General features: G+C 44.7%; 1 long non-coding RNA gene across 1 annotated transcript; it reads left to right on the forward strand.

Annotated features, from left to right (window-relative positions):
* The first annotated feature begins 10,990 nt into the window (after window positions 1–10,990).
* LOC122202728 lies at window positions 10,991–12,448 on the forward strand. The gene is made up of 3 exons (XR_006194848.1): window positions 10,991–11,233; window positions 11,490–11,600; window positions 12,254–12,448. It is a non-coding gene; the product is annotated as an uncharacterized LOC122202728 (long non-coding RNA).
* Window positions 12,449–13,143: the final 695 nt, after the last annotated feature.

A 13,143-nucleotide genomic window follows, 5' to 3' on the forward strand; every position in this document is an offset into this window, starting at 1 on the left:
GTCATAGGAAGAAATGAACCTAGTGTGGCTGAGGACCTTCCACAGTGATTTATTCCCTTTGGGCTCAAGATCCTCTACTCTTCAAAAAAATTATTGAGGATGCAAAGAGCTTTTTGCTTATGTAGGTTACAGAGATCAGTATTTACTGTATTAGAAATTAAAACCTGCAGGATGATCCATTGGCCTTTTCATATCTAGCTTGAAAAGCTGTAATAATTTTTGGCTTTTGAAGAGTTCATAACGTCTACACTTAGCAACATTCAATCTCTTTTTCTTTGAACTCTGAGCAGTTTGGTCTCAAAATGATGCCACAACTTAACTGGCATCATGACCTTGTGTAAAAATACTCTGTGAGATAAGATACAATCAGGTACCTTACCAACATCTGTAATGCTGAGGGGAAGGTGGCTATCATCATAGTTTCCTTTCTTGTTTACGGTTCTGCCCCATTTCTTCGGAGTAAAAACTTGCCATGTCCATTTCCGTGTCTTTAACCACTGAGGTTGCAACTTTGAGCTGAGAAGGCACGTCTTCTGCTCTTTTTCCGGCAACAACCCCCGTGCCCTGCAGCATATGATGCAGGATAGGGGCATCTGCATGTTGGCCATGTCACTACTATCTTGGAGGAGGGAACCAAGATGGCCCTACGTGATTTTTCAAAAAAATTTTATTGAAGCATAATATACCGAAAAATGCACACCTCATCAGGGTGCCGCTTGGTAGCTGTTCACAAATTGAATGCATGTACTTAACTAGCATCCAGATCAGGAAACAGGACATTATCAGCTCTTCCCCAATCTCCCATGCTCCTTTTCAGTCACTTTCTCCACAGTGGTAAGCAACAACCTGTCCTCTACCAGCACAGATTCGTTTTGCTTGTTGTTGATCTTTACATACATGGAATCACAGTATTCTTTGTGTCTGCTTCCTTTGCTCACTATTTTTTTTGTGAGATTCATATATATGGTTTATTTTGTTATTTTAAATGCTTTTTTGTAGCCCACTGTTTATCCATTTTGCTGTTACTGGGCATTTGGGTAGTTCTCAGTTTTTTTTTTTTTTTTTTTTTTTAACTGAGTTGAATCCTCAGCAACTTTTTTTTTTTTTAAGTTTATTTATTTTTGAGACAGAGAGACAGAGCATGAACGGGGGAGGGGCAGACAGAGAGGGAGACACAGAATCGGAAGCAGGCTTCAGGCTCTGAGCCATCAGCCCAGAGCCCGATGTGGGGCTCGAACTCACAGACTGCGAGATCGTGACCTGAGCTGAAGTCGGCGCTTAACCGACTAAGCCACCAGGCGCCCCAGTTTTCAGTTTTTTAAGCACAGTGCTGCTGTGAGCATTCTTGTTCCAGTCTTTGGTGAACAATTTACAGGGTTTTCTGTTGGATATATACCTACAAATGGAATTGATTGCTTCAAGGTTATGCATATGTTGGGTGTTAGTAGACCCTGCAATTTGTAGCAACTTACACATCCTCAATGCTAATTCCTAGCATTGCCTGCCTTTTAATTTTAATCTTTCTGTGGGTGTGTGATGGTGTAGCATTGTGGTTTTAATTTGCATTTTCTTGACGATTAATGAAGTCGAGCACCTACTTCAATAAGCATCATATGCTTATTGGCCATTTACTTCTCTGTGAAGTGCTTGTTCCTGTCTTCTGCCCATTTTTCTGTTGGGTTACCTGCATTTTTCTTACTGGTTTGTAGGTATTCTTCGTTTTGGGGGGTATGGATTCTTGGCTGGATGTGGCCATGCCTCTACTTCCTCTCCGGTCCACGCATCCCATCTCTGTTAACTTTTTGGTGGCACCTTCTACTTTAATCAGTTGCTCATGCCTTTCCAGCAAATGGACTTCTTCCTTTGAACATGCCCTACCAGGCACACTGCCACCTCAGTGCTCTGCACTAGACCCTGCCTGGAATGTTCTTCCCCTAGAGAGCCTCATAGCCCCCTCCCCTGCACTGCTCCGGTGTCATCTTCTTAGCAAGGTCTTCTCCAATATACCGGTTTGATCTTGCAAGCTGTGTAGCAAGACCTATCTGCCACCCCCATCCATTGCTTTCTTTCTTTTTTAAAAACTTTGTGTTCTGTAAAATTTTAAGCCTACCCCAAATTAGAAATATTAGTATAAAGGCCCTTCACATATGTATCATCTAGCATCAATAATTATCAACACTTTTTGCAATCTTACTCTATCCATAATCAGCCTAAATCTTTAATAGATAAATACCTGTTTTTTTGGAACATAGACATCATGCCGTCATCCAGTCTAACAACATCAATAGTATCACAACACCAGTCCATATTCAAATTTCCCATTTGTCTCAAAGACGTCTTGTTACCGTTGATGTGTTTAAATAAAGATCTAAATAAGGTGTACATGTTGCTTTATTTTTTCCATAGTAATATCACCATTCAAAATACTATGTATTTTGCTTGTTTGCTAATTTTCTGTTTTCCTCCCATTAGAATATCGACCCCATTTGAGCAGTTATTCTTGTCTGTTTTGTTCTTTGCTAGATCTCCAGCACCTAGAACAGTTCCTGGTACCTAGTAGACATAAAATAAATGTTTGTAGAATGAATGAGTGAAGGTAATTGGCAACATGGACGTAATAGCCCAAAGGGTATGCTGTGTCACCAAGGTCAAATCTGTTACTTTACCTCTCTAAAACTTTGGGCAACTTTACTTTTTGGGGGCAGCAACTTTTCTGAGCCTCATTTTCTTATCTGTAAAATGGGATTAACAGCACCAACCGTATAGGATTTTAAGAATTAGGCAAAAATAAGTGTATAGTGGCAGCTAATATACTCTCAATAGAGCTACTATTTTTATTTTTCCGTCTTTGTCGGGCATTTCTAGGAGGCAAAAGCAGGTGAAAGAGGTGTAGTAAAGAACTTGCCTTGCTCAAAGACAAGTCTGGCCTTGGTCCCTGGTTCCTGGGAGGTAACCTCTAAACTCTTGGAATTTTCCAAGTGCCAGGAATGTCTTTTTTATTTATAGTGGCCTCTTAGGTCACACTTGATAGTTTATGCTAACGAGGTGATGCATGGTGGGTCCCTTGGGCCACATGTTATCAACCCTACCTCTGGGGTTGGGGAAAGAGCTGAATGCTGAGTTAAACGCCATGGCTCATCAATAATACCTGCAGATAAAGCTCCCATAATAACTCTAGGCACTGCAGACTAGGTGAATTTCCCTGGTTGGTGATGCTCCATGTGTATGGTCACACACTGGTGATGGGAAGGTAATATGTCTTGAGGGCAATGGAAAGCTTTGTATTTAGGAACCTTCTAGACTCTTCTCTATGTGTTTCCTTGTTTGGCTGACTTTCACTGGTATCCTTTCTCGGTAATAAACTCTAGCCATGACTATTGCAGCTTTCAGCCCGTTCTGTGAATCCTTTGAATGCATGATGGAGACGGAGGGTGGTTTTGGGAACCCCCGGAATTTGTGGTTGGTGTCAGAAGTGAGAAAAGTCATGGAAACCATGGCCTCTTAACTTCGTAGGTGGACTCTATCTTTGCAGGTAGTGTCAGAAGTTTGAGGGAGACTTGGCAACTCTGAAGGTCTATCCCCTCAAGCCTCCCATTTGGGCCAACAGCAAGTAGTTGGTGCCAAGAGAAGTGGGATTCAGTAGAATGACCCTGACTCACCGAAACACGTGGTTTGGAGAGAGAAAGGGTGAGAGGGCAAGGCTTGACACACTTTTGATTCCTGGATGGCGGGGTCATCCATGGTATGGACTGGCAGCTCTCATCAGTTACTGGAACTAAACGTTATCAATGGAAATTAGAAATGATGGATGCAGCTTCCAGGGAGTTAGCTCACTGGTTGCATAAGAAAATGCACAGGACATGAGAGAAAAGCAGAACATACTGTTCTTTGGTTATTGTTATTTATACTAGCTAAGATAAAAGTAGTAGAGAGTAGGGGCGAACCCTGAAGACCAGGTGTAGATTTTGGCTGCTCTGAGCCTCTGTCTCCAGCCTCAGGGCCCTTACCAGTGGGTAAAGTAAAAAAGAAAAGCAGAAGAAAGTTTGGGGTAGATTCTGACACTGAACAAACCTTGCATCCCGGCCTGTCCATGCTACGGCCTCTGGCCTCAGAGCTCTGCCACACGATCAAGTTAAAATGAAAGTTAAGACAAAGTGTTGGGAGTAACTCCCCAAAGCCGGGCAAGCTTGAAGTAGTGAAAACAGCCACCACGGTAATTGATCTGCGTACAGAGGAGACAGGTTTCATTTTACTTCTCTGAGTTCCTAGGAAGTTCAGAACTTAGTCTAAAGTCCGATCCAAAACGTTGCTCTTGGTGTATTAGAAAGAATGCTAGACTTGGTGTCCAGAGATCTGGTTTTAAATCCTATCTTCAGCGTTTATTATCTGTTTGACTTTGGAATTTGTATTTGTCTGTTTGGGCTGCTGAACAGAATACCAATGACCGGGTGGCTTAAACAACAGAAATGTATTTTCTCACAGCTCTGGAGGCTGGAAGTCCAAGATTAGGGTTGGTTTCTGGTGAGACCTCTCTTCCTGGCTGCTTTCTCACTGTGTCCTCAACTGGCTTTCTTCTTTGTGTGTGAAGTGAGGGAGAGAGAGACAGAAAGTGAGAGAGAGAGAGAGAGAGAGAGAGAGAGAGAGAGACCTGGTGTCTCTTCCTCTTCTTAGAAAGACACCATTCCTGGATGATTAGACCCCACCCTTATGACCTCATTCAACCCTAACTACTTCCTTAAAGGCTCTATTTCCAAATATGCTTACATTAGGCGTTAGAACTTCAACACATGAATCTGGGAGGTATACAATTCAGACCATTACTGAAATGCTCCTTAATTTTAATTTCCTCACATGTACCTTGCTGGCACGCAGCTCTGAAGATCAAATAAGATGTATGTAGGAGATGCTTCTACGTGATTTTTAAATGTGTATCAATTTATTTTTTAGATCTCGGCTACGCACTAGACTGCTGAAAGGAGGGGGAGTTATTGAACTGAATTCAGAACTTATTTGAGCAGGTTGAATAGATTACATAATGCTTCTAAGTTGATTTTCAGCATTTGTGAAGAACATGCAGGATCTTTGGGTACAAGAAAACATTTGCTTCCTGGGTTCGTACGCACTCATTTCAGAACGGGCACACATGGTTAAGGAAGCCGCTTTTAGTCATGACCGGTGGGAGTGGACATCACCAGAAAGTAACCGATGTCACAGAACTTCGAAACCTATGAAGTGCAACACAGCCATACGGCATTCTTTGTTCTGAAATATATTTATACGCTGCATCTCTCTCCAAAAGGCTTTGAAGTCGTTTCCCAAAAAGTCTAAAAAACGTATTTGGCAGCTTCAGTGTTGTGTGGCTTATTGACATCAATCATGGAGTAATGGGGCCAGAATCTTCAGTTATTTGTCATTTGTGTGACTGTGAGAACACGCCACAGCCAATTAAAAGAACTTTTAGGTGGCAGTTGGCCTGACACTCTTCACGCAAACCTGACATATCGAACCTAGACTGTGTACGCAAACAACTTTATATTCTGTGCAAACGACATCCACCACACAACCCAGACAATTCTCACCATGTGAAAAGCATGGAATCACGTGGTGGTACAAAAACCCTGATGGTATTTTACAGCAAACATTAGGTGTGTGCTCACCAGTTTGAGCCACCTGTCCGTGCGTAAGGCCATTGGAGGAACCAGTAAGGAACGGAGGGGCTTCTAAGTAAGAAGGCATTAGAAAGAAACTATTATAGGATTTGGGTTTGGTGTTTTTAATTTTTTTTTAAGTTTATTTTGAGAGAGACAGAGAGAGCGAGCTGGGGAGGGGCAGAGAGAGAGAGGGAGAGAGAAAATCCCAAGCAGGCTCTGAACTGTTAGCGTGGAGCCCCAGGCAGGGCTCAAAATCACGAACCGTGAGATCATGACCTGGGCTGAAAGCAAGAGTTGGGTGTTTAACAGACTGAGACACCCAAGTGGCCCAGGATTTGGGGTTTTTTAAAAGGTGATTTTGTAGAGGGTTGAGGGAAGTAGGAGTTTGCTTTGGATTGGATGTCAGGAAGCAGGGGTAATTCTATGGAAAAAAGAAGCAGGAGAGAGGCCATTAAGGGATGGGCTGGAGCGGAGAAGGCAAACAGACTTTGGGGAGCAAAGAGTATATCTTGTCCATTTAAGCGGGGGCGGTGGGCATGCAGCAGGCATTTATCTGGGGTGGATGGTTTGTGGAGACGGTTGTGGGAAGAAAAGCCTAAGCATTTGGTTGAGGCCAGATCATAGAAGGTCTCGAATGTCGGAGATGGGGAGCCATCGAAGATGTCTGGAGGGAGAGTGAAGAAATCACAAGAAATGTTAACAGAGACTCACAGCCAACAACCAATCCCGATGTTCCTCACAGGGCTCTCATACTACTTTGACCATCAGTTACAGTAAGAAATACATTTTCTGGTGAAACCCAGTATGTGCACGCACACGCATACACGCATGTGCCTGAGACTCATCAAGGTTTAGCCGTGTTGTGTGAGCTGTGCTGTTCTCCACTCCACTCTGCTACACATCACCCTCTCTACTCTCCCCCATTCTATTCTGCTTCACGCTGGTTTTTATCCTCTAAATTAATTTGTGTTCTTACTAAGGAATGGCCCGAGGTTTGAAAAATATTGTTTTAAGGAGATGAATCGGTGTGGCGAGGGGAAATAGGAGCAGGAAGGCTGTTAATAGGAAGAGCAGCAGTTCATTTACCAACAAATTCGTTAATTCATTCCTTCCACAAACACTTATTAAGTCTCTACTGCACACCAGGCATGAAGATACAAAGATACCCAGACCCAGTGCTACCCTTGAAGAGTTCGTGGTCAGTGGGGGAGACGGGTAGCCAATTCACTGTTCAAGTCTTTAATGGGTATAAGAAACTATCTCGGGATGATCTACCTGAGGGAAATAGGGAAGGTTCTCCAGAGGAAGGGTGCTTGAGGTGGTTCTTGAAGACTGAGTTTGCCAAGGGGATAACGGAGTGCATCTTAAGGGAAAGGATAGTGTGACAATGACAAGGACATTTGAAAGTACGAAGTGTGATCTGGGTAGGGTTTATTTATTTATGTAGCAAATAAAAATAGCGTGTATTCAGTTAAATTTGAATTTCAGATAAATTTCAGTGAATAATTTTTAGCATAAATATATCTCCTTGACCTGGAAGAGGCAAGACTTTCTATGTGGCTGGAACATGGTGGGTGTGGGGAAGTGGTAAAGGGGGGTCTGGGGGTGGATTGGGATCACGTTGTGAAATGTTATGAAAGAATAAGAATCTCCCCTGTAGACTCATGCTCACACTGAAGGCTAATTTGAGAATAATTATAGAATGCTTGAAAAGAAATTAACAAATACACACAGAGCGATATGTAACCCTTGAGTCCTTAGCTTATTAGCAATAAGGGTAGGATCCCAGTGTGTGGGCGGAATGGTTATTAATTATTAATGATTATTAATTGTACTTGAGTAATTCTTTCTCACTTTCCATCCTGCTGATTTTAATTTCTTCTAAGATGCCTTTGTCCCGGTGCTTAGTTGAGAAGAGGAAATGAACCATTTTGCCATGTATACTGATTTCTTATTATAGTCCAGCCTGAAGCCACATTTTGGTTGTTAACAGTAATGGAGTGAATTACACGTGCGTGATCAACCAAATGAGTCTTTGCTCAGTTTAAGCAATTTTCCAGTGTAATAGACACACGGTGTCTATCTCTCATCCTGCCCCTTGCACTCCCCACCCCGCTCATTTGTGGAAATGGCTCTCCTTCCTCATCCACATTTCACAATGTCATAGGGACGGCCCCTGGGGGGCCAGTGAAGGCACCTGCCCCACGTTGGAGCAGGCAGAGTTTAGTCTCTCTTGTGGTTGTACCTAGAACTTTAAACTCAGGAGCTCACAATAATCAAGTGGTTTGTAGACCTGGATGGGAAAACTACCTCTCTCTTTTTGTGAACTTCTGACTGAAATTTAGCATTTCCTTCAGTTACGGATGTAGCAACAGACCTAGTAGTAGGAGCAGAATCCATGACTTTGTCACAATAGACTCCATAGACGTAGTCATGTTACATCACAGTTGTTGCAAGTTTCTCAAAATATCATTTATGCTTCCTGCTACTTTGAAATTATGGTAATAATCAGATCCTGCCTTGTAATGCATTAATAAGGACACACATATTGGCCAAAATGTTTTTGATAACAACTCTGCATCAAGCACATTGCCTGCCCCATGTGAAGAATGAATGAATGGATGAATAAGTGAATGAATGAATGGATGAATATTAACTGATGTCTTACCACCAGCTCAACCACCATCACTGGTCTAAGCTCTCGTATATCTCACTTCAATTCCAGCCTCGGAAGGCAAAGTAGACATTTAATAAATAATGGTCAAATTAAATGGACTTATCTACCTTCATTGCTTCTTTTGCATGTGATTACATGTTAGAGAAATTCACAGCTTTATAAGAACCATTAACTTGTTTATAGATTCACTTCCGCATTCATCTGTCAAATATATACCTACCGGTTACTCTGCCTTGGTCTCTCTGTGCAGGTAGTTTGTGTGGGAAGAAGTCTTTACATTCTGTTTCTTCACGCTTCATCTCTCTCGGTCTTACTTCTGTTAACTCCAGAAAACTCAGGGAAGTGCTGCCATCTGTTTCTAGCATCCTGCTCTAAGCCTCAGCGTGCTGGTGAAGCTTAAAAACAAACCAGGCTTTGCCCACAGTGTTGATTTTACAGGGTAGGGTCACTTTCAGAGACTGAAGTACCCACTTTGTTGGTTATCTGGGATTTAAGTGTCTTTTGCATACTCGTCTTTGTATTGCTTCCAAGTGGAAGACTGGCCAGGTGAGAAGCCATTCTGCAGTGGGCTGAACAGTGGCCGCTAAAAGATAGATCCAGGTCCTAACCTCTAGTGCCCGTGAATGCGACTTTATTTGGAAATAGAATCTTTGCACTTGTAATTAAACTTATAGAATCTCAAGGTGAGATCATTCTGGACTTAGGGTGGCCCTAAATCCAATGACAGTGTCCTTTAAGTGACATGAGAAAACTCAGACACACACAGGGAAGAAGGCCATATGAAGACGGAAGCAGAGATTGGAGACATGCAGCCACAAGGAATGCCGGGATCCACCAAGGAGCTGGAAGAGGCAAGGAAGGATTCTTCCCTAGGGCCTCCAGAGGGGGTGTGGCCTTGCAGACACCTTTATTTTGGACTTCTGGCCTCCAGAATTTTGAGAGAATAAATTTCTGTTTTAAGCCACCAGATCTGTGGTAATAATTGGGACACTAGTACATTTGTCTCCACTGGACACAGTGGAGAGTACCAAACCAGTACTCAGCCAGTCCTATGGTTTGGGTCACAGATACTGCTACGGTCTGAATGTTTGTGTCCCCCCACTCCTCTCCCTGGAAATTCAAGTATTGAAATCCTAACCCCCCACTGTGATGGTTTTGGAAAGTGGGGAAGCTGAGAGAAGATGCCATCAGGCAGATGAGCATGGCTATTGAATGAGTCATCAAGGCATCACCAAGGGATGCCTCGGAACAATGGGAGGCAATCTTTATTAAAGACGTGTGACTTGAGTCCTGCAGACCTTGGAGAGCAGGAGGCTTTTCAGTGGCTGGTTGCAAGGGGAGGGTGGAGCCTGGGGAGAGCGTCCCTCCCTCCCCCAGTCCCAGCCACTAGAAAAGTTCAGGGGGTGTTCAGGCAACAGGGTAACCCCCAGCCCTTTCCCAGTTGGAGCGGAGGTTTGGTGCAAACAGCGGAAATGCAGAGAGCAGTATTATGAGACCATGAAGAAGGGAGGAGAGCTAAGAGAAGAGATGAGGCCCCTGGAGGCCAAGAGCAGCACCAGGGAGGCGGTGGTGTTGGGGTATGCAGGTGGTTGGGTGGGAGCTATCTCACCAAACCAGTCCTCTCCAGGAGAGAGACTTCTCCCAGTCCCGCTGGAGTGTATCTTCCCCTCCCCAACAAATCTGGGGGCTCCCCTAGGCGGCAGAGCGAGAGTGGTGGGGAGGCCCGAGGCGGGGCTGTTTGCTTTAGCAAACAGCGGAGCTGCGTGCTAGTGAATCTTGAGAAGGATTAATGCTGCAAATTAAATTAAAATTAGGAAACACACAAACTGAAACAAGACCTTTTAATTTGTAGCCCCAAATAGGCAAACTGTTCTGTTCAGGCAATTAAGCAGCTGCGATGGTGAGCGGCAGCAAAACGCTGGAGCCGCGCTAATTAGAACTAAGGTTAATGAATCCAGGAGGTTAAAGCAGGCTGTTAGGAAGTGGACTTGCTCGGCAGTTCTCCCACTCTGCACCCTCCTGGCAGCCAGGACCCCCCTTCCTGGTGGCAGCTGGCACACCAGAATGCCACAGCCTCTCCCCTTTCCCCTCAGCAGGGCGCGCAGGGAAGGGTGAGGCTGGGACAAGATCATTCACTGGCTTTCCAAGAGGCGCCTGGGGTGACCTTTGCAAAGGCAGCTCTAACGGACCCTGGAGAGTGGAGGGCGCCAACGGGACGCCCCACGAGGGGGCGTGCTCCGCCAACTCACCTGCCCTAGGGAGCCTGCCTGCCCTGGCAGGTCCCCTTTCCTCCTCCATCGGGGGCCTTTGCACCCTCTTCATCAGTGAGTGCTATCAACAATGACACCGTTTTTTTCCTTTTGTGTTTCTTATTTGGAAAGGGATACACAGAAAACTTGGGAAATACAGAAAATCACCAAGAAAATAACTGCCCACAGTGCCTGGACTTTGCAATTCCTCTGTTAGCATTTTGGTATGTAATGAGTTGATTTTTTTATTTTTTTAATTAAAGTAACAGCTGGCATCAGAATTCCTCTTTGGCGTGAAATTCTTTCTTTTTCAGAGAAAAATAAACTGATACATTTTCTGGATTCAGCGTGGAAGAACATCTTGTCCCTTGGAATAGGAAGGAGAGGGGGTGTGTGGGCTGGGTGTCCTCTGACCAAAGGGTTTTGGAAGTGGGGGGAAGCTGGATGGGGGAGAGGCTTATGTTGCACTGTGTGAATGGATATTTTGGGGGTGCTGTGAAGAGGTGTTAATTTCACTTCTAGACCCAAACAAGCAGCATAAACCTGAGGGTGGGGGAGGCGGCAGCTCAGGGGACCAAGAGCACTGATGCCCACCGGCAGCTGCAGAAGTCTTTGGCAGGCTTCTGGACCTCCACAGACTGGGGAAGAATGACAGGGTGAGTCAACTGTATCTAGGAATTGGGGAAGGGGAAACATCCAGCCGCTTGCCTTTCCCTCCGAGGGATTTAATTCTGGATCTTATGTTTTAAGTTCACCAATAGTGAAATCAAGAAACGCTAGGCACCCCACCCTCCGTGGCAGTAAAGGAAGAACCCCAGGCCCCCCTCCTCTTTCTCTCAGAGGTCTCCTGGGTGGCTCCAGGCATGCCGTGTGCCCTCCAAAACTTGTGAGTAATACGCCTTGATTTTTCAGTTTCCTGATGGTTACTGCTGAACTTGTCTTGGAATCATAACAAGAACTGGAAGGGCTGGTCCAGTCACCACACTGGCTCTGGGGGGCTCCCTACAAGTGGTACCGGCCCCGGTGAGTGCCCGCAGGCATTTCTAGCCAATAGCATCATTATCTACAGGCTGAGACTGACCCAAAATGATAGTTGTTATATCACATATATAGTTTTTATCCTGTTATAATTTTTCCTACTTTATATTCTTGAACAGTCCCCTGTCCATTAAAAACGTGTGTGTGTACGTACACTTACACACACACCTACATATGTGTATACGTGCAATAAATATATGTGTGTAAACATATATATACATGAAACTTAAAATGTTTAAAAACTGCAATATTCCATCATTTAGATGAACTGCGGATCCCTGTATTTGAATGTTGAGGGTATTTTTCTTTCTTTTTTTTAATGTTATTTTTGAGAGGGAGAGAAGGGGGGGAGAGAGAGAGAGAGAGAGAGAGAGAGAGAGAGCGCACATGCATGTGTGAGCAGGGGAGGGGCGGAGAGGGAGGGAGACGGAGAATCCCAAGCAGGTTGCGTGCTATCAGCACAGAGACCAATGCACTTCACAAACAGTGAGGTCATGACCTGAGCCGAAATCAAGAGTCAGATGCTTAACCAACTGAGCCACCCAGGCGCCCCGAGGGTGTTTTTCTATGGCAAAGACCTCCCCACCTGATTTTGAATTCAGGGGGCTGAGCATTCATTTCTGAATGATCTTCCACAGCTCTGGCCTTTCCTGCTCCAAAAGACCACCGGGAGTGCCCACATTGGATTGGGGGACCACTCTTATGCTGCACTGGACCAAATATTTCAGTTGTGTGTTTCCATTTCTTCCACTACACTGGGAGCTCGCTGAACTCAGGACACCCCCTGCTTCAGCTTCTCCGCATAGCATCAAGCATACTGTATGGGTTCAGTACATGTTTCAAATAAACGTGAGTTTTTGAGTCAATGGGCAGACCCACACAAAGAAATTAAATGTTGGGACTCTCCCACCCCACCCCATCAAGCTCATTCCGGGAAGCAGATTAAACTGACAGCTAAATCTACTCCCCACACAGCTTAGATGAGCCCCGAGGGAGGTGAGTGATCAGGATTCCCACATACATAGGCCCTTTTCATGGGTGACATCCAAAGGGTTTCCTAACAGTCTTAAAAAAATTTTTTTAATGGTTTTATTTATTTTTGAGAGAGACAGGGACAGAGCATGAGTTGGGGAGGGGCAGAGAGAGAGGGAGCCACAGAATCCAGAGCAGGCTCCAGGCTCTGAGCTGTCAGCACAGAGCCTGACACGGGGCTCAAACCCACGAATGGTGAGATCATGACCTGAGCTAAAGTTGGACGCTTAACCAATTGACCCACCCCGGTGCCCCTCCCAAGAGTACTTTGTATTGCTGGTTGTTCTGTCTTCTGGAGCTGAAAGTGAGTCTGGGGAGGGGTGGAGGAGGCAGGGAGAAGAGGGGACAATTAGGGGTCTTTCACTGGCATGACTTGATATACTATTACTACTTTGACTTCAGATAGCTAGACACTTTAAAGATCACATTCCAGTTCTGAAAGAACTTAATACCTCTCGAGGGAAAAATGTGAGGACAAAACCCCATGTGTTGCTAT

The sequence above is a fragment of the Panthera leo genome, chromosome D2 (genome assembly GCF_018350215.1).
Source record: "Panthera leo isolate Ple1 chromosome D2, P.leo_Ple1_pat1.1, whole genome shotgun sequence".
Classification (NCBI taxonomy): Eukaryota; Metazoa; Chordata; class Mammalia; order Carnivora; family Felidae; genus Panthera; species Panthera leo.